The sequence below is a fragment of the Lissotriton helveticus genome, chromosome 12, assembly GCF_964261635.1.
Source record: "Lissotriton helveticus chromosome 12, aLisHel1.1, whole genome shotgun sequence".
Taxonomy (NCBI): Eukaryota; Metazoa; Chordata; class Amphibia; order Caudata; family Salamandridae; genus Lissotriton; species Lissotriton helveticus.
Genome location: NC_136073.1, coordinates 546,319,872 through 546,340,516, shown reverse-complemented (window position 1 = coordinate 546,340,516; position 20,645 = coordinate 546,319,872). Strand labels below are relative to the sequence as shown.

General features: G+C 51.7%; 1 protein-coding gene across 2 annotated transcripts in view; it reads left to right on the top strand.

The window, feature by feature from the left end:
* The window catches only part of DYNC1LI2 (dynein cytoplasmic 1 light intermediate chain 2), a 424,537-nt gene that overhangs the window by 142,687 nt on the left and 261,205 nt on the right, over window positions 1-20,645 (top strand). The window lies entirely within an intron of this gene.

Here is a 20,645-nt window from a genome sequence, read left to right as displayed (position 1 = left end):
AGCACCGGGGGTGAGGTTGAGCCTGGCCGGGCGTTGCGACAGCTGTGTGTTCCTTGCCCATACTCCGGGCCCGATACCTAGTGCGACCCGCACCAATCCCTCAACGAGCCACGGGTGGGCGGGCACTCCGCGCGGCGGCTTCCGCGAGGCGATTGCGCACGGCCTGAGACCCGTGCCGCCCCTGAAGCACCCGGCGGCGGGGAGAGCCGCACCGGCACACTTGGAGGATCCGACAAAGATTGCTGCGGTGTGTTAAGGTGCCTGCATTGGCCCACACTGACTCGGATCTCTTGCCCCTCTGCCTGATCTCTTTGCCGGGGAGCGCCGCTGGGGTCCCCCCCCCTGCGATCTGAGGCCCGGTGTAGCTTGGATGATTTGAACATGTGTGGGTGACTCCCAAAGAGAGACTGAGTACTTTTTCTGGTCCCCCCCCCCTCTACTGCAGGCCTCTCCCCTCTTACAATGGGCGGTGCCGCAGCGGAGGTTCTACACTACCCGACCCTGATCCTTGCTACGCCGCCATTAATTTGTGCTTTTACCCCAAAATAGGGGCTACTCGCCGACACAGGGCCGCCATCCCAGCTGGAGCGACCCGGGGGGGGGGGGGCCTCGCCAGGCCCTGCAGTGCTGTGCGTGTGCAGGGGGGGCATGGCCAGCTGAAATCTGACGACGCCATTAACAAGCAGCCTCTCCTGAGCCACTAGCTGATTATACTTGGCATTGAGGCCTACACTGGCCCACTTGACTTTGCTTACTGTAATCAATCAATCAAGTATTTGTAAAGTGCACTACACACATGTGAGGGTCTCAAAGCGCTGGGGGGGGGGGGCGGAGGGGAGGGGAGCCGCTACTGTTTGAAGAGGCAGGTCTTGAGAAGTCTTCTGATGGTCAGAAGGTCTTCGGTCTGCCGTAGGCGGATGGGGAGGGTGTTCCATGTCTTGGGTCGAGGTGGGAGAAGGATCTGCCACCGTCGGTCACTTTTCAGGTGCAGGGGACTGTGGCGAGGGCGCCGGCTGCGGAGCGGAGCTGGCAGGTGGGAGTGTAGAGGCTGAGTCGGCTGTTGAGGTACGCTGGTCCGGTGTTGTGGAGTGCCTTGTGTGCATGGGTGAGGAGTTTGAAGATTATCCTCTTGTTGACAGGGAGCCAATGCAGGTCTCTTAGGTGGGGTGGATGTGGTTGCGGCGAGGGATGTCGAGGATCAGGCGTGCGGAGGCGTTCTGGATGCGTTGAAGCCGTTTCAGGAGTTTGGCAGAGGCTCCTGCGTATAGGGCGTTCCCGTAGTCCAGTCTACTGTTGACGAGGGCCTGGGTGACCTTCCTTCTCGTTACGGTGGGGATCCACTTGAAGATCCTGCGAAGCGTGCAGAGGGTGTTGAAGCAGGAGGAGGAGACTGCGTTGACCTGCCTCATCATGGAGAGGGTAGAGTCGAGGATGACCCCTAGGTTGTGTGCGTGTTCGGTAGGTGTTCCTAGTGCAGTCGCCACCAGGAGTCGTCCCAGACCGAGGGGGTGGAACAGAGGATGAGGACCTCCGTCTTGTCAGAGTTCAGCTTCAGTCGGCTGATCATCATCCAGTCGGCGACGGCCTTCATTCCTTCGTGGAGGTTGGTTTTGGCGGTGATGGGGTCCTTGGTGAGGAGAGGATCAGCTGGGTGTCGTGGCATAGGAGACGATGTTGAGGTTGTGCAGTCCTGTGACATGGGCGAGCGGTGCCATGTAGACGTTGAACAACGTCGGGCTGAGGGATGAGCCTTCGGATACGCCGCAGATGATCCTGGTGGCTTCGGAGCAGAAGGGGGGAGGCGGATGCTCTGTGTTCTGCCGGAGAGGAAGGAGGATGTCCAGTCTAGGGCCTTCTCCTGGATTCCGGTGTCGTAGAGGAGAGTTCGTAGTGCGCTTTGGCAGACCGTGTCGAAGGCGGCTGACAGGTCCAGGAGGATGAGGGCCGCGGTTTCTCCATTGTCTAGCAGGGTCCTGATGTGGTCAGTGGTGATGAGTGCAGTTTCGGTGCTGTGGTTGCTGCGGAAACCGGACTGGGACGGGTCCAGTATGCTGTTGTCCTCGAGGAAGCTGGTCAGTTGTTTGTTGACGCCCTTTTTGATGACCTTCGCCTGTAACGGGAGTAGGGAGATTGGTTGGACGTTCTTGAGGTCCTTAGGGTCTGCCTTTGGTTTCTTGAGTAAGGCGTTGATCTCTGCGATGGTGCTGCTGCTTTTGTTGAAGATGTGGTGTGGGCAGGGGTCTGCCGGGGATCCGGAGTGGACGGTGTTCATGATCTTGACGGTGTTGTTGATGTTGGTCCAGGAGAGCAGTCGGTTGGTGCGGGTGGTGGTCGTGGGAGCGCGGGTCTCGGTGGTTGCCGGGGTGGATACGGCGTTGAAGCTGTCGTGGATGTTTGCGATCTTGCAGTGGAAGAAGGTGGCCAGCGCATCGCACAGGTCTCGTGAAGGTGGGATGTCGTTGGTGTTGGAGCTCGGGTTGGAGAGTTCCTTCACGATGTTGAAGAGCTCTTTGCTGTTGTGTGCATTGTTGTCTAGGTAGTCTTTGAAGGTGGTTCTTTTGGCAGATCTGATGAGGTGGTGGTGTCTGAGGGTGGCGTTCTTGTGTGCTGTGTAGCTTCCCGGTGTCCGTTCACGGATCCAATTCTTTTCGAGTTCTCGGCAGGTTCGCTTGGAGGCCTTCTGTGAACCAACTGGCTTTCTTGCTGGTGTGGGTGTTGGATGGTTTCTTGAGCGGGGCGAGGGTGTTGGCGCAGACGTTGATCCATTGTCTGAGGTTGTGAGCGGTGGCGTCGGGTCGGTCGGGTCTGCGGGTGGGCTCAGGCCGAGGGTGGTGGAGAGTTGGTCTTCGGTGACTTTGCTCCAGCAGCATCGTGGCATCTGTTGGGGACGGTGGTGAGTGGTGGGTTTCCGGAAGGTGAAGTGAATGCAGCGGTGATCGGTCCAGTGGAGCTCGGAGGTGTGGTTGAAGGAGATGTGGGAGCTTGCGGAGAAGATGGGGTCAAGCGTGTGACCGGCGGAGTGGGTGGGTGTAGTGACAAGTTGTTTGAGTCCGAGGTTGTCAATCCGGGTGGTGGAGTTGGTGTCTTTGTTGTTCTCGAGGTGATAGTTCAGGTCTCCGAGGAGGATGTAGTCCGTGGAGGTGAGGGCGTGCGGGCTGACTAAGTTGGTGAGGGAGTCGCTGAGCTGTGGTCGGGGTCCCGGGGGGTCTGGAGACGAGGGTTCCTCTGAGGGTGGTGTTGGGGTCGGTGTGAATCTGGAAGTGCAGGTGTTCCGTGGTACTGAGGGTGACGTCTGTGTTGGTTGAGACTTTGAGAGTATTCCTGTGGATGATGGCGATTCCTCTTCCTATTCCATTGGCGGTGCGGACCTTGTGGGAGCTCTTGTAGCCTTCCGGCATGGCTATGGCTATGTCGGAAGCCGAGGAAGAGTTCAGCCAGGTCTCCGTCAGGAAGGCAACGTCTGGGGTGTTGGAGTCCAGTAGGTCCCAGAGTTCCGCGGTTGTTTGCGTGCGGAGTGGGTGCTGAGGAGGATGCATCTGAGGTAGTTGGGTTCGTTGGTAGGTGGTTTGGCGGGTCGGATGCTGGTGAAGCTGCAGTCCGGCAGGTGAAGGGTCCTTGGGTGTGCTTCGGGGTGGCCCGGTAGCAGGTGTGATCTAGTCCGGGGTTCAATTTAAGCAATTACCCAAGAGGCAAAAAAACTAGCAGAGCCTACGGCGGGCTAGAACACCGTCACAGCAGCAGCAGCAGCTGGGCTGGTGGCACTGGCGCAGTCAGGTGGAGCTGCGCAGCATGGGGAGTGAGTTGCCTGGAGGCAGGGTCAAGGGTTGCTCTCACTGCCGCCATATAAGGAAGGTGGGAGGGAGGAGCAGCTGGGAGGCGGGAGGTGGGAGCGAGGAGGCGAATGGGCATCGAGGGGGGCGGGGACGCAGCGGCAAGTGGCAGGGGAAGAACGACTGAGGGAACAGAAGACAAGAGGGGTAAAGTGGGGGACAAAACACACTAAGAAGCGGTAGCAACAAAAACCAGGCACAGTTCAGATAACAGAAGGCAAACACAGTAGAATTATCAATTTAAGCAATTACCCAAGAGGCAAAAAAACAAGCAGAGCCTACGGCGGGCTATAACACCGTCACAGCGGCAGCAGCTGGGCTGGGGGCACTAATTTCAAAAAGGGGGTGGTGATGGACACAGTATCTGAGTTAATCAGAACACTCCTACCCAGTCAACAGATCAGGGCTTGATCCATCACCGTTTTTTAGCTCACTGCACCATCCCAGTTCAGAACCTGGCTATATGCAAATTAGTCTGTCCCTGGCCCAGTGCATCATGGGAACAGGGCAGACCAAACTACCAAGCCAATTCTTCACTGGAAAGGAAACAAGCTTCCGGGGACCGGTTTCTGGCATTACAGCCGTCTTCGGCTGGGGGCACTGGCGCAGTCAGGTTGAGCTGCGCGACGTGGGGAGCGACCTGCCTGGAGACAGGGTCTAGGGTCCTTTGGGCTACCAACCCTGACAGGTACTCTGTGAGGAGGGTGCTTTCACTGATTCCTTCGCGGGACCCCCCGGCCACCTGATTCCCTTTCAGACAGGGTAGATCAGATGGTGGCACACATTCACGATCTACCAAGAGGGGATTGGACATACCCCTACAACTGCACAGAGTCCCGCCACCATCTCTTCTCGTCACACACTTGGAAGAGACTGTTCCACCCCACTACGGTAAACTTGCATCATGGGCAGAGTCAGGGCGAAGACGCTAGATGGCCAACAAGGAGCTGCGCCCACCTCTACCATAGTGGAGCTCTCCAGTCGGCCTTCCTCTCCAGGGGCTATATCTTCCGAGCTTATGGCGAGTACACCCAACATAATCCTTAAGGAAATCCGCAATTCCAGGGCAGCGCTTGAACTACAGATTGGCACGCTCACTACAGGCCTTACAATACTCAGGGCGGGCCACGGAAAACTGTCTGACTTGGTCAAAGACCACGGACAATCCCTCAAGGATCTGGACCCTCGGTTACGGCAAATTCCTCAACTTTACAACACCTACAGCAACAGATGACTGGCCTCCTGGACCGGGTGGAAGATGCAGAAGGCAGAAACAGGCACAACAACATCCACGTCATAGGCCTACCGGAACGGAGTGAGGGTGCTAAGGCGGCAGAATTTATGGAAGCATGGTTCAGGGACCATATAGCTCAAGAGGGGCTCTCTCCGTACTTCTGTGTTGAATGGGCCCATAGAATACCGACCGGGCCACCCAAGCCAGGCACACCGCCTCGCCCACTAATAGTGAAAATCCTGAATTATAGGGACCGCAACGTATTACTACAGAAAGCAAGAGAAAAAGCATTGATCCAGTTTGAAAACCACCGCATTTCGTTATACCCGATTACACCATCATGGTCCAGAGGCAGAGGTTGTCCTACCAAGCTGTAAAAAAGAAACTCCTGAAAGCACAACTCAAATATGCACTTCTGTACCCTGCCAGGCTGAAAGTCATTTACAACTAAAAAACTCACTTCTTTGAGAGCCCAGCGGACGCCGAGGAATGGCTTGAAGTTGTGTGCCTTGGTTCTAGCCAGTCCAGCCACTCAGACTTCTCTTCGCAGGGCTCCAGCAAACTCCCGAAACTGAGCTGTCGCCGGTCTCAGACCTCCAACCAGGGCAAAGGTGGCGCGGGACCATCGCGCGAACAACAATGTTGTGATCAGGAAGGGGCCCTTGCTGATGCCGGGGCATTCCGAGAAGACTCCAACAGAATCCCCACGGACTCAGAGGACAGCACCCTGAACTCCGATTCCAAGCACAGTATAACTCTATTCCCCACGATTACATCCCGGGCAGCGGACAACATCATTGATAATTGACGGCCGGTGGGGTCACTCGACGAACATGAAATTATTCTGGAACTGTTATTCTGCAAATTCTACTACAGACAACATGGACTCCAACTCCCGGCGTCCATCGTATCCTTTTTTCACAATTTTCCATAGGATCATTATCATTATATTATAGCCTATGTATTGATATGGAGGGTCTGGATTGTTTACTAAGAATGTATGCATAGATCACCTCAATCTGCATACGAATATGGCTCTGTTTTGCAGGGACTCTGGCTATATCATACATATGGTTATTTCATGCGGAAATACTATCTATAACGTGTCTAATTATAATCCCCCCTCTGCTGGGTTCCGTAGAGCCGCCAAGAATCTGGCGTCACTGTAAACATGACCATGGCTAATGGCGGCGACCCCCCTAGAAGCGTATGCACCGTTATCTGTTATATCATTATTGTGAATTGTTGTTGGGCCCAGCGTAGTTCGGGCGCTGAGCCATGTTTTGTTAGCGTTCATGGGGAAAGGGACTCCTGGTCGATCTTGGTCTATTGGCTCAGCGTAAATTGGAGCTCCACCCTATATACAGTGCCATGCCTAGAACGGATACCCCTTTAGGGTCTTACAGCCTAATCACATGGAATATACGTGGGTTGGGGGTGATTCAGAAGCAACATAGTGTACATGCATATCTCCTCAGGCGTAAAGCCCATATAGTGTTCCTCCCGTTTAACCGAGTCCGAAACACAGAAAACACGTAAAAAATGGAGGGGGAAGATCTACTCCACTAACTACTCGGCACACTGGACGGATCTCTGGTGATCCTAGGCAGTGTTTACGTCCCTAACTTTGATCAGGACTGCTTCCTGCATTGACTGGGTGCGTCATTGACTGACCGGGATAGTATCCCCTGGGTGTTGGGCAGGGATTGGAACGCTGTACTAGACATTACCCTGGATAGATCTCACCCTCCCCTTCACGGTACGAATGCCAGTAAATTGGCTGACCTGTTGCTACCTGGGCTGATGGATGGGCGCTCTCAGATACATGGCGATGTCTACACCCTACTCATAAAAAATATTAATTTTATTCTCTGATACATAGTCTCCATACCAGAATCTATAGATTCCTCTGCTCTAGATCTAGTGTCACTCAGGCCTGCCAATCCACATACCTAGCTAAAACCTTCTCAGACCACAACCCCCTAGAGCTCACACTTAACTGGGGTAGTGTGCCAACTCTAGTGCCCACCTGGAAGTTACACCCGCAATTACTAGAAAATACTCCGTTTCGAACAACCCTTTCCAACACTATAACTAATTACATAGCTGAAAATTGGAACACAGCCTCCTCTAATTTAATTGAATGGGACGCATAAAGGTGGCGGTACGGGGGGGCATCGACAGGACAGTTAGTGGGGTCCCGACAGGAGGCACACCAACACTTACTCGGGGTCGAACAACCGATGACCACGCTGGAACAAGAGGCAGTAGCAGACCCGGACAAAAAAGAGACATTGCAGGCTGCCCATATAGATCACGCTGAAACACTAGAGACACTACGGACAATCGATCATAGGGCATTCCTGTAACGCAAATGCACAGAGGCTGACAGATCTGGTACACTGCTTGCCCGCATAGTACAGGATAGGCCTGACCCGCTGGTCATAACCAGAATCCGTACACCTAATGGACAAATAGCCCATACCCAACGAGAAATAAACACAGCCTTTCATGATTACCTTAGTACGCTCTACGCTGCACCCACACATGATGTGAACTCTTCTACTACGGAGTTCTTACGAGATTTACCCATTCCGGTATTCTCCGAAGTAATACAAAAGGGAATAGATGGCCCCATAACCCAACAAGAAATTAGGACTGCGATAAAACGTCTGAATCGTAACAAAGCGCCTGGGATTGATGGGCTACCTATTGAATTTTACCATACGTCCACGGAGGTCCTGGTACCCACACTGGAATCACTGGAATCAGTATACAGGACCACCTTCGAGACTGGCCATTAACCACATTCCACCATGCAAGCGTTGGTCACATCATTACCCAAACCAGGACGTGATGGACTGGATTTGTCCAAATATAGACCTCTTTTCCTGCTAGTGATTGAATATACCATTTTGAATATACCATTTTAAGTAAGGCCCTCGCCAAACTGATTCCGCCCTATCTTAACACACTCATACATAATGACCAATGCGGATTCCTGCCGAACCGTTGCACATCTCTCAATACCAGACGGTTACATTATGTCATGAAGGCCACTCCACATGCTTATCAATCCGCGGGATGCATAGCGCTAGAGCTTAGGCAGGCCTTTGACTCGTTCCTGGGACTTTATGTTCGCGACTCTCCAATGCTTTGGGTTCCCGGACACATAATGGGTGCGCCTACTATATACATCCCCCACTGCCCGAGCCCTTACTGGTCGTTAAATTTCTGACCAATATACAGTCCACAGGGGTACGAGACAGGGATGCCCATTATCTCTCTTGTTGTTCGTTCTTGCGCTGGAACCCCTTGCGATAGCACTTCGACAATCAGCAGACCGGCTTGGCATTCCCATCGATGGTGCGACCCACCTAATTTCCATTCATGCAGAGGACATCCACTTGTATCTATGTGATATCGCAGCCGAGAACACCCCTCTTCCCGATAGTTTTGCCACCTGTGAAGGTCTCGCGGGCCTGGCTATAAACCCGGGATAGTCCAGGGCTTACTTCTTTCAGGAAACACCATATCCTAACAATCTACGGTTCGGCGACTATTCCTTACCAGTGGCCCCCACCACCTTTAAATACTTAGGCATTCAAGTTTATAGAACGCAGGTGGATCAAATTGAAGGTAACATAGTGTGGGCCATAACAGCCCTCAGTGCCAGTGTGACCTTTTGGTCCTCTCTGCCGTTGTCGGTGATGGGGCGTATTGCCATCTCAAAGATGGTGATGCTCCCTCGCCTATTATATTATTTTGTGAACTTACCTGTCGTAGTCCCACAGGCTATTTTCAATACATTGAATACTATATTGGTGAACCTAATCTGGGGAACGGGCCGTAGAAGAGTGAGCCTACGGAAACTTCAACTAGAGACCCAGAGTGGTGGCCTAGAAGTTCCTGACTTCAGGGCCTACTTCTACGCCAGTCCGCTCCAATGGCTATCTTACTGGACCGCGGTGAGGAATTTATAGGAAATTGGATATACGCCTAGAGATTTAGACCTGGGCACGCTGCACTCCCTGCTCTTACCCAAGGCCAAAAATCCCAGTGGACAGCCCTCTCTTATTGAGGACTGCACTACAGTGCTGGAGGAAGGCGTTATTATATACTTCCTTGGCGACCCCCTACTCGACGAACATCCCCTTCTTGGGAATCCCCACACCACAAGGTGGGCTCACGAAGGCCAGAATACATGATTGTGTAGAGGCGGGTGTGGAGGACGTCGGGGCGTTTTTCGGTGACGATAGCTTGCTTGATCAAGACTCCTTTCTTCAGGCTACGGGCGCACCAACACGTTTGTGCCTACTACACGCTGCTGTATCCCATTACATAAAGAACACATGGGCCCCACAACGCAGTGAACCGTCATAACATAATTTAGTACATCTCTTATACTACATGGGGAATGGCGGACACCTGGTCCATTGGCTGTACACAGGTATTCGGGCACACGCCGCAACCACACTTACATCCCTTTGAACACAATGGTCCGAGGATTCTACTATGCAAATCCCTGACAAGGCTTGAAAGAGCATGCTAGAACACCCAAAACGAGTGTCCCGTAATGCTAAACTAAAATTTATTCAGACGATGGTCCTTCATAGGTCGTATCTCACCCCCAAGAGGATTCATCGCATGTTCCCGGACGCCTCTCATTGTTGCCCCCTTTGTAAAGGGGACGAGGCGGACTTCCTTCACATGCTGTGGTCCTGCCCTCGCCTTCGGGACTACTGAGAGGGAGTTCGCCAATCTCTGAGCAAATCACAGAAATCCCTGTCTCGGATGATGCCCTGAAGTGCCTCATAGGCCTCCGTAGATGCACAAATGTGCAGAAGGTACGACTGAGATTCTTCGACTTGGCCCTCATATTGGCAGTAAGAGCCCTCACCATGAAGTGGAAATCCCCTAGATGTCCAACGGTATCTAGCTGGCAGGACGACATGATGCAGTGGGGTAGAGCTGAGGGCGCAGCTCTTCGGAGGGAAGAAGAGAGGGGGGTTACGAAAGCAACCCATTTCGATGGAGTGTGAGATCATGCTACATGAGTTCGAATCACTTGACTTACTGCCCCCACAGGGTGCCCCACCCCCATAACACACAGTTTCACCCTGGGACTCTTTAACATTAGGTGCCGAGACTCCGACCCATACATCATAACCTGTGGGCGCTGCAGACTCCTCAGAGTCACGCTACACTACTAACATCCCCTTTCGGTTACCATGGAAGCTACACACCGACTGACCAGGAGTGTGGGTTGGGAGTGTTAGGGAGGGAGGGGACATGGTTGAATCTGTTTTTCTCGTTAATTGGAAATGTAAATGCCTTATGCTGTAACTCTATCTGCCATAGCTGCAATGACTTGGTACTCACGGTTCGAGGCATGTGGGCTGCTGAATTCATATCTATAGCATAGATCGCCGCCTAGTGTTGGGTCCGGATGATTGCACATTGTTGTCCTGGAAGAGTCTTCGAAGTATCACGAGATAGGTGGCTCCTCCCCTGGACTACAGTGCGCATGGGCATCGACTCCATCCCCAAATTGTTTTTTACCGCCATTGGGTTCGGATGTATATTCGTTATCTCCAGTTCGGAATTGATATAGACCTTTCTTAAGGCCTGAAGGCCTTTTTTCATATACCGTCGGTATTGTTTTGCGCTCGGTGCCCAGCTCTGCTCCGGCTCAGTTTCCGAGTCGGACATCCCGAGGAGTCGCGTGGCTCTTCGGTGCTCGAGGCCCAGTCGACGCAGCAAGACTTTCGACGACACATCATGGAACGGAGCCCGTTCAAGAAATGTCCCGTGTGTGGATCGAAGTATCCCCACATCCACGTCCACCCGGTGTGCAACAAGTGCCTGTCGCCGGACCACGATGAAGCCAACTGTATGGCTTGTTCCCGGTTTCGATCGAAGAAGACGATTCGACTTCGGCGCGTGGCGCGCCTGGAGGCCCAGCAGTCGGCCCGGCACCGGTGGACATCTTCGAGAGAGAAGAAGCAGACGAACAAGAAGTTCATTTGCAGATTTCACCTCCGGCGGAGGTGATCGACTAAGACTACGACGCGGACGTCGAAGCGCTCGATGCAGAAGAAGTCGTCGACGAGGTAGGAGACGACAATGTGGCCTATGGGGCCATGGAAGATAGCTCAGGCGAAGAGCTATGCCCCATTCGAACGATCACTAAGGCTCAGGTCGCGGGATCGCCACATGGCCTTACCCAAGACCTTACACCCAGATCCACGGCCTCGCCTACGGGCCCGGCTACGGACACTTCTGCGGAGCCACCGTTAGTCAAAACTAAACCGAAAGTGAAACCTTCGGTGTCGACGAAAACGAAAGTGATGGAGACGCCGTCGAAACAGAAGACGTCTGTCCCTCTGGCCGCCCCCTCGTCTTCCGATACGTCGGGGCAGCCGAAGCCGAAAAAGACTGTCGACCCTGTGAAGAAAGGCGTCGAGCCAAAGTCGGTCAAGGGCGTCGATCCAAAATCGATCAAGGCTGTCGAGCCGAAGACTGGGGCCCCAAACCCGGGAGTCATGGCCGCCAACCCGAAGTCGTCGGGGCCGAAGGCCGTCGACGCGGAAGGAGGACAAGGCGCACCTAAGAGGGCTGATCATGTACCTCGGCCGGAAAAGACCAAGACATCGACGCTCGTGTCTTCACACACTGGTGGACCGAGGACGTCTGTCGGGTCGACGAAACCGTCCCCTTCCTTTACGAAGCAGGTGTCGGACTCACTGCAACGCATCAGGAACAAGGCTTCCGCGGTCGATCCGAAGGATGCCACAACACCGAAGCAGGCTGCCAAAACGCCAAAGTCTTCGACGCCACTCCTGTTTACGTTGCCGCCGAAGGTGGCACCGAAGGCCTTCGCACCAAGGTCGGTCGCCACAGCGCCCGTGCATGGGTCTGCGGGGTCGAAGCCTTCTCAGCAGCTTGGAAGCTTGAAGCATTGACAACCCTTGATGGAGGAGCAGTCGGAACACTTTATCGACGCCGACACCGGTAAACTTACCCTCTACAAGAGAAAGATCACGGCGACACAGCCTTTGGAGTCCTACACGATTCCTTTGAAGCGCAAGAAGCCTTCTACAGATTCCCCGGTTCTGGTTGAGCCACTTGCTCCACGGACTCCAAGAGTTGCTACACCCTCACCCACTTATTCAGATGTGGAGGCTGGGGAAGGTGATGACGAGGTGTATAACTTTCCTGCCAACACTGATCCTGAGGATCACCAGGACTCTTGGGCAGATGCAGGGGACCCGGGGGATCCGCAAACTGCCCCGGACACTCAGGTGTACAATATCAAACCCTCTCCTACTGAGGATTCTGCGGCATTTAACGCTCTTATTGAGAGGGCGGCTAAAAACCACGACGTGGAGCTGCACGCTGACCCTATTGACGTGGACTTCCTCTTTGATACCTTTCCACGGCAGAAAAGACTGTCAAAACTCTCCCAATGTTGAAAGGGGTTCTCAAACATGCTGCAGACCTTTTTAAAGAACCCACACGTGCCAGGGTGATCAACCCTAGAATTGAAAAGAAATATAAACCGGCACCTGGCGACCCTACCTACATCAAGGGCCAGTTGCCATTGGACTCTCTGGTCATTTCTAATGCCCGGAAGAGGGCGAATTCGCACACCACTGGTGATGCTCCTCCCCCTAACAAGGAATCTAAAGTGCTGGAGGCCTCGGGGAAGAGGGTGGCGGCTCAAGCAGCCAATATCTGGCGTATCTCAAACACTCAAGCACTCTTGGCCAGATATGACAGGGCACACTATGATACACTAGAGACCCTGTTGCAACATCTACCAGATCAGTATAAAGAGGCAGCGGAAATGCTCATTCAAGAAGGGAAGCTCATCTCCAACGCTTCTATTAAATGTGCACTGGACGTGGCCGACACCGCGGCCAGGGCCGTTAACACCAGTGTGATGTTGAGACGTCCGGCATGGCTCAGGAGCTCCGATTTCAAGCCGGAGATACAAACCACCATCCTCAATCAGCCGGTAAACCCTGATAGGTTATTTTGTCCTGAGGTGGATACCACTCTGGAAAAAATAAAGGATACCGAGACTGCAAGGTCCATGGGAGCTTTCCAGTCCCAACAGTTATGGGGCAGTACTTTTCTTCGTTCAGGCAATAGAGGTGTTTCCAGAGGCCAGATGTCCCAGCAAACGCAATACACTAAAGGTGGGGCGCAATCCTCTTACACCAAGCAGAGTAGAGGCGGCTATCGGGGCAACAGTGCCAAGGGCAGAGGCCGTGGAAATAACAACTCCCGTTCCTCTGCCACCAACAAACCGTGACGCCCTGCCGCTGCCCCCCGACCATACCACACCTGTCGGGGGGAGACTCCAGCAGTTCCTGCCAGTCTGGAAATCCATCACCACAGACAGGTGGGTCAGGAAACTTATCCAATTCGGTTATTGTCTGGAGTTAACATCCACTCCACCCAACATGCCACCAAAACACCATCCTATGTCCACAGAGCATTTGCACTTATTGCAGCAGGAGGTACGTGTCATGCTGCAAAAAGGGGCAATCGAGCTCGTGCCGGTGAAGGAAGAAGGCACAGGAGTGTACTCCCTGTACTTCTTAATCCCAAAGAAGGACGGGTCCCTCAGACCCATACTGGACCTCAGACCCCTAAACCAGTATATTCTCTCAGAACACTTTCATATGCTGACGCTGCAGCACGTTCTTCCGTTGCTCAACCAGGGAGACTTCCTCGCAACCTTGGATCTCATGGATGCATATTTTCACATTCCACTACATCCATCACACCGAAAATACCTCAGATTCACCATTCAGGGTCGGCATTATCAGTTCAAGGTCCTACCTTTCGGGGTGACCACGGCGCCCAGGGTGTTCACGAAATGCCTGGCGACAGTGGCTGCGCACCTCAGGAGGCAGAACATTCACGTTTACCCTTATCTGGACGACTGGCTTGTCCAGGCAAAGTCGGCCCAGCTGTGCGCCGCAAACATGTCCCACACCATTCACCTTCTTCACAGTCTGGAGTTCTCACTAAATTATCCCAAATCGCACCTTCAGCCAGCCCATGTGCGGCAGTCTCTGGGCGCGACAATAGATACTCTGGCAGCCACGGCTCAGCCAAATTCTGTGAGGATCGACAGCATTCAGTCGCTCATCCAGAAGTTCAGACCGCAACACTCTCTTCCAGCAAAAGTGTTCATGCAGTTGATAGGCATGATGGCCTCCTGCATCTTCATAGTCCCGCACGCGAGGCTACATATGCGTCCGCTTCAAGAGTGCTTGGCACGTCAGTGGAATCAGGCTCACGGACAGTTAAAAGACCTAGTGTTGGTGACCAGTCGGGCATACAACTCTCTGCATTGGTGGAATCCACACAACCTTTGCAAGGGCCGACCGTTCCAGGAGCCTGTGCCACAAATTATCCTAATGACTGACGCATCGCTCCAGGGTTGGGGAGCTCATGTACTCCACTACACGGTGCAGGGACTATGGACAACGCAGCAAAAGAAGATGCACATCAACTACCTAGAACTGATGGCAATCTTCATGGCGCTAAAGGCATTCAAAGTACATCTGTGCAACAAGGTCGTGTTGATCCGGACGGACAACATGACAGCCATGTACTACATTCAAAAGCAGGGAGGTACACACTCTCCACAGTTGTCTCATCTGGCTCAGAGCATGTGTAAGTGGGCCATTCAGAGGAACATCTTCCTCATGGCGGAACACCTCCCGGGCAAGGACAATCAGATGGCGGATCTGCTCAGCACGGAACAGCCACCAAATGCACGAGTGGGAGATATATCCATCAGTACTCCACCCGTACTTCCAGCAGTGGGGTCATCCAGAGATAGACCTGTTTGCCACAAGGGAAAACGCAAAATGCCAACACTTTGCCGCCAGGTTCCCTCACCCACAGTCGCAGGGCAATGCGATATGGATGAACTGGTCAGGCAGCTTTGCGTACGCTTTTCCCCCAGCACCTCTCATACCGCTGGTGGCACGAAAGCTAAAGCAACACTCGATGACACTCATCCTAGTTGCTCCAACGTGGGCACGCCAACCATGGTACACCACGTTTCTAGAACTCTCCGTAGTACCGCATCAAAGGCTGCACCTCACGCCCAGACTTTTGACGCAGAGCCATGGCGACATTCAGCACCCAGACCCGCAACAGCTCAACCTGGCGATCTGGCTCCTGAAGTCTTAGAATTTGGCTACCTTAACTTGCCTCCCGACTGCATGGATATCATACAGGAGGCAAGAAAGCCCACCACTAGAGCTTGCTATGCAGCAAAATGGAAGCGGTTTGTCATTTACTGTACAGAGCACAACATCGACCCGCTAGATGCATCCACTCACAACATCATCTGTTATTTGTTACATCTTTACAAATGCAAGCTGGCATATGCTTCCATTCGGATACACTTCTTCCTAAGGTGGTTTCACAGTTCCATGTCAATCAGACCATTGAACTGCCCGCGTTCTTTCAAAACCCAGAGACAGTAGCCGAAAGAATGCTCCACACTCTTGACGTCAAACGAGCTTTGATGTACTACATCGATAGGACCAAGGATTTTAGGAAGACACAACAACTCTTTGTTGCCTTTTCGGCCCAGCACAAAGGCAACCCCATTTCCAAAGCAGGTATAGCCAGGTGGATCGTTAAGTTTATTCAGATTTGCTATCACAAGGCTAAGCGCACTTTAACAGTCCCCCCCCCAGAGCCCACTCCACCCGCAAGTTGGGGGCCTCCATGGCTTTCCTTGGTAATATCCCTTTGGAAGACATTTGTAGAGCAGCCACATGGTCTACACCACACACATTTACTAAACACTACTGTGTAGATGTGCACTCCAAGCATCAAGCAGCTGTAGGGCAGGCTGTTCTTAAGACACTTTTTCAAACGTCTGCAGCTGGCACAGGTGGCCGCCGTTAATGGAGGGACTGCTATATATTCTATGCTATAGATATGAGTTCAGCAGCCCACATGCCTCGAACTGAATATGCTACTTACCAGTATGCATCTGTTCTTGGCATGTAGGGCTGCTGACATTCATATCGCCCGCCCTCCTCCCCGGCGCCTGTAGCGGCTGCAGAATTCAAACTTACTCTTAGCATGGTCATCGCTCACACTGTTACACTCCATCTTCGCCACAATGGCTAAAAACAATCTGGGGATGGAGTCGATGCCCATGCGCACTGTAGTCCAGGGGAGGAGCCACCTATCTCGTGATACTTCGAAGACTCTTCCAGGACAACAATGTGCAATCATCCGGACCCAACACTAGGCGGCGATCTATGCTATAGATATGAATGTCAGCAGCCCTACATGCCAAGAACAGATACATACTGGTAAGTAGCATATTCATTACCATCAGGAATCATTTGTTCATTTTCTGCCGAATAGTATGATAAACGTATGGTAGATTCATGTAACGTATATGTTGTACCTATCACAAGTACAAACAAGCATTTGCAATACAATAGGGCTCGCAATTATTAGAGTGAGAGCAATTGGTATTGTATATGATAGTTTATTTTTTACCTAGGGCAGGTATGTAGGAATGAGAACCCGGTACGGCCTATTCTGCCTTTCATGTTTCCGAGATATAGAACAAGAGCGCTATTAAATGTTATGAGATATTTAGTGGTCTATTATCAAACATTCTACTGTGTCCCCTTTCATCTCTCTTCGCTGCAAGTATTTGCTAGCATGAAAAAAAAGTGTTTACCGCCTTCTGCGCTTCTCCTCACTCGCCCCTCGTTAAACCCCCCCTCTCAAACAACCTTCTACTCAATCAATAAAACGGGAACAACCAGTTCATCTGGCTTTGTGGGTGGGGGCTGAAATCATGCAGCTTGCCTGATTCAAAGAGCGGGGGACCGAGGGAAGGACAGGTACGTAAAAACAAAAGGGAAGTTAGAGTGAAGAGTAAGTCCCCAGGAGTCCGAGCTGAGAGGGGAGGGGCAAGGAGTTGGGGCCTGTAAGAGGTTGGGAAGCAGTCTTTGTCACCGCACGATTTCAAGCAAAATACTTTCTACCCCCTCCAACCCAGCCAAGATTAACAACCTTGTTTAGGGGGGGGGACAAATGCTTCGGAAACGGCAGTCCCGGATAGAGAGAAGTGGGGAAATAAAGACTTATTGGTCTAATTTTTTATATTATGTGCTTTTAGTAACCAGAGCGGCACAAGCGGCGTGCAGCGCTAGTTATTAAGAGTGTATAACATTGAAAAAATAGACTTTTGCGTGCGTCGCTAGAGAAATTAAAGGCACGGCTTACAAAGTCTACGTTTTCAAAATGTTACGTTTACTGACAGTGCTGCTGCACGGGGTGCTAGTGCTACATGTGACTGGAGCACTGACAGTGCTGCTGCACGAGGCGCTACATAAAGTGAAAGCACCGGTGGACCAGTGTGAGAGAGTCTTTAAATGGCGAGGGAGGGAGGGAAGGACAGGTACATAACAAGGGAAACACAAGTCTTAGAGAGGGCAGAAGGGCACAAAAACAAGGGAAAAACAAGTGTGTCCCAGAGCACGGCACGGCTTTGGTTGCGGACATAAGTTTAAAAACAAATGCCCTGGCTCCTCTCTGACATTCCCTGTTTTGTGAGATCAGAGCGGAGGAGCCCTGGTCAAGAGACGGGGTGTGGGTCAGTGGAGGGGGCGTGGTGGAGCTGTGGTGAGAAGGAGAGGCATGTTTGGAAGAGGTAGGAGTAGGGAAGGACAAAGGGGAGGGACAATGAGACAACAGAATACAAATCGTTAGGGAATGTGACGCAGTAAGAGGTGTTGTGGAAAAAAGAAAATGTGTTTCATAAAAAGTAGGAGAGAAAGGGACCAGGGAATGGAGACGGGTAGATAGAGGCCGGAATGACGGGAAGATGGGGTAACCAACGGCATAAGGCAGGAAATGGAAGAGCTGGATACATAAGGGTAGCGCATTGTTGGAAGAGCGGATCCCTTTGAAACACGGCCTCTCCTCCGTGAAAGAAGTGAATAACAGCAGGGATGTAATTAGGGGGGAGGAGAAGTGAGGCCGAGCGCGGGCTGGGGTGAATGTCTGAGGCCGAGCTGCCTGTGGGAGGGAGGCTGATGGCTGTAATGTGGACGCGCATCGTGAACTGTTCCTTTAGCTGTCCCTCTGATGACGTCACCCGGCACGACATGAAACGAGTAGACAGAAACAAAAGAAGGTGATCGCCCGTTACATACCAGGCTGATATAATAGCACCTAAATATTTGATGGTGGGCACAGGCTGACTCTTTCCCAGGAAACTCAGTTTCTTTGTTTCACTGACAGACACTGTATTAAAAAGTTCCAAAGCAAAACTGAGAGGTACAGATTAAATTTCAAATGGTCCAAGGAGCAATAGTTGACAGCTTCACGAACAATGCACTTTCTGTGAAAAATAGCATATCACACAGTGAGTCTGCTGAATCTGGAGCTGTGCACGTTGCTTACAGACACGGCGTGTTCCCCCAATGAACATGAATGTTCACATATTGGGCTGTTCCAACAGTCCCTTCCCTCCAATACCCTCCTGGCTCAATAGTGAGGAAATATGGGGAGGACGGGTGGATAGACTCTCAGATAAGCATCTGTCCTCGCTGGCAGATGCCCCCAGTTCCTGAAGAGGGTCAAGAGAGTCCGAACAGTTTAAGTGCAAGACACGAAGCACGTTTTTCTCAAAAGAGAAGTTTATTTAATTGATGTACAGTTCCTGAAGAGGGTGAAGAGAGTCCGAACAGTTTAAGTGCAAGACACGAAGCACGTTTTTTTCAAAAGAGAAGTTTATTTAATTGATGTAAGTAAAAGCATGACAATCTTAGAAGTAAACATTAATACAGCAGTTGAAGAAAAAAAATGAGTACAGTAAAAATAAACAAGCGCAAAGCAGAGAGCGGGTGACGAGATGCATGGCGAGCAGCAGCCTTTGATGTGCCGGCCGGCCATGGAGTGAATAATTAGGGGAGGAGAAATGCCGGCCTGAGGCCGAGAGCAAAGCAACAGATGGCTTTGATGTGGAAGCTCGTGCACGCCTCGTGCACTTCTCAAAATCCGCTGGAGAGCCCCTTGGCAGAAAGTATGGTTTGACTGCATTAGGGCTCGTTTCCTATTCCTACGGAATAGGAAAGGACGAGCCCTAAAAAGACTCTCTTTATAATATTCATTGCATTGGATGTGATGTTACCGTCGTCAATAAAGTATGTTAAAAAAAAAAAAAAAGCAAGAATGTCTTAGACCTTTAGTCATGCTTTGTAACTTGATGCCTAAAGACATCATTGCTGAATGGCTGCAATAAGTCTGAAGAGTAATGTGCTGTTTCTAGGTCTTGCCTTTACTTGCATGTGGAATACCACTAGATGCACACACCTGATTTCCATTGCAGATAGCAGTCTGCAGATTTTTCTGTCTTTAGTAATTATCACAGGTTTATTGTTTAAGAAGTATATGTGCACAAATGCAAGTCCCCACCTACATGTATAAGATATGTCTGTCCAGCTAAATTGGCACAAACACGGAAGAGCAAAAAAGCTGCATCTGATACAGATTTCTAGCCACAGAATCCTTACCTTCGAATATCCTCCCAAGTGTCAGACTGGATACGAGAAATATTTTGATGAGCAGAACCCCTGAGTGCTGCATGGTGGCATCGTTTGGCTCCACGTGGAGTCCGCGCCGGTTAGCGACCTGCGTGGTACCTATACTGGCACCACCCAGCGCATTGGCGTCACTTCTTTTCTTTCTACGCCCATCAGCGCAAATGCAGAGAAGGGCTTCCCCAGTCAATTTTTGACTGACCTTTTTTCCACCTTTTATTAAAGAGTTTTTGAGACTTAGTCTCCTTGTGTGCAGGGTGTCCACCATAAAGGCAGGTTTTAAGCCATGGGGCGCCTGTCATCGACAGATGACGGTGATGGACCCGTATTTGGTTTCTTTGTTGTCTTGAGCGAGTCCACAACGCCAAGACATGGTGGGACTGCCATGCCATGCACCCTAAGGTGCTGAGGCAGCAACATGGGCTTTCCTGTACACGTTTACGAAGCACTACTGCCAGGACAGTTAGGTCCTTGTGACGGTCACTTTGCCCATTCATACCCACATCACTTTTTAGTCTAATCTGTATTGTGGCCCCACCTCTGAGGAGGTATTGTTTGGATATCTTTTCTAAGGTAAGGAATCTGCGGCTAGAAGTCTCTGTCCGATGAACAAGTTATTTACCTTGGGTAACGCCTTATTTGGTAGAGACTCTATAAAGCCGCAGATTCCTTACCGACCCACACTGCCTCTCACTCTGCAAACGGATTTCAGAGTTAAAGAGTTGTTCCTCCTTTTAAGGGCCTTAGCTTAATGCAGCAGTGGTCATTGTTCTTCGTGGCTCCGTGCTTCTGGCGTGGAAGGTCCCGAAAAGAAACTGACTAAAGCACGCTTAGGTGGCGCCTCTACATGCACCGCACACGTCATTTCCGGCGGCAACTATGCCTCCTTGAGTGGAACTACTTCACCTAGTGGCGTGCAGGGGACTGCTAACCCAAAAATGTCCTGATCCAGTCTGATGCCTG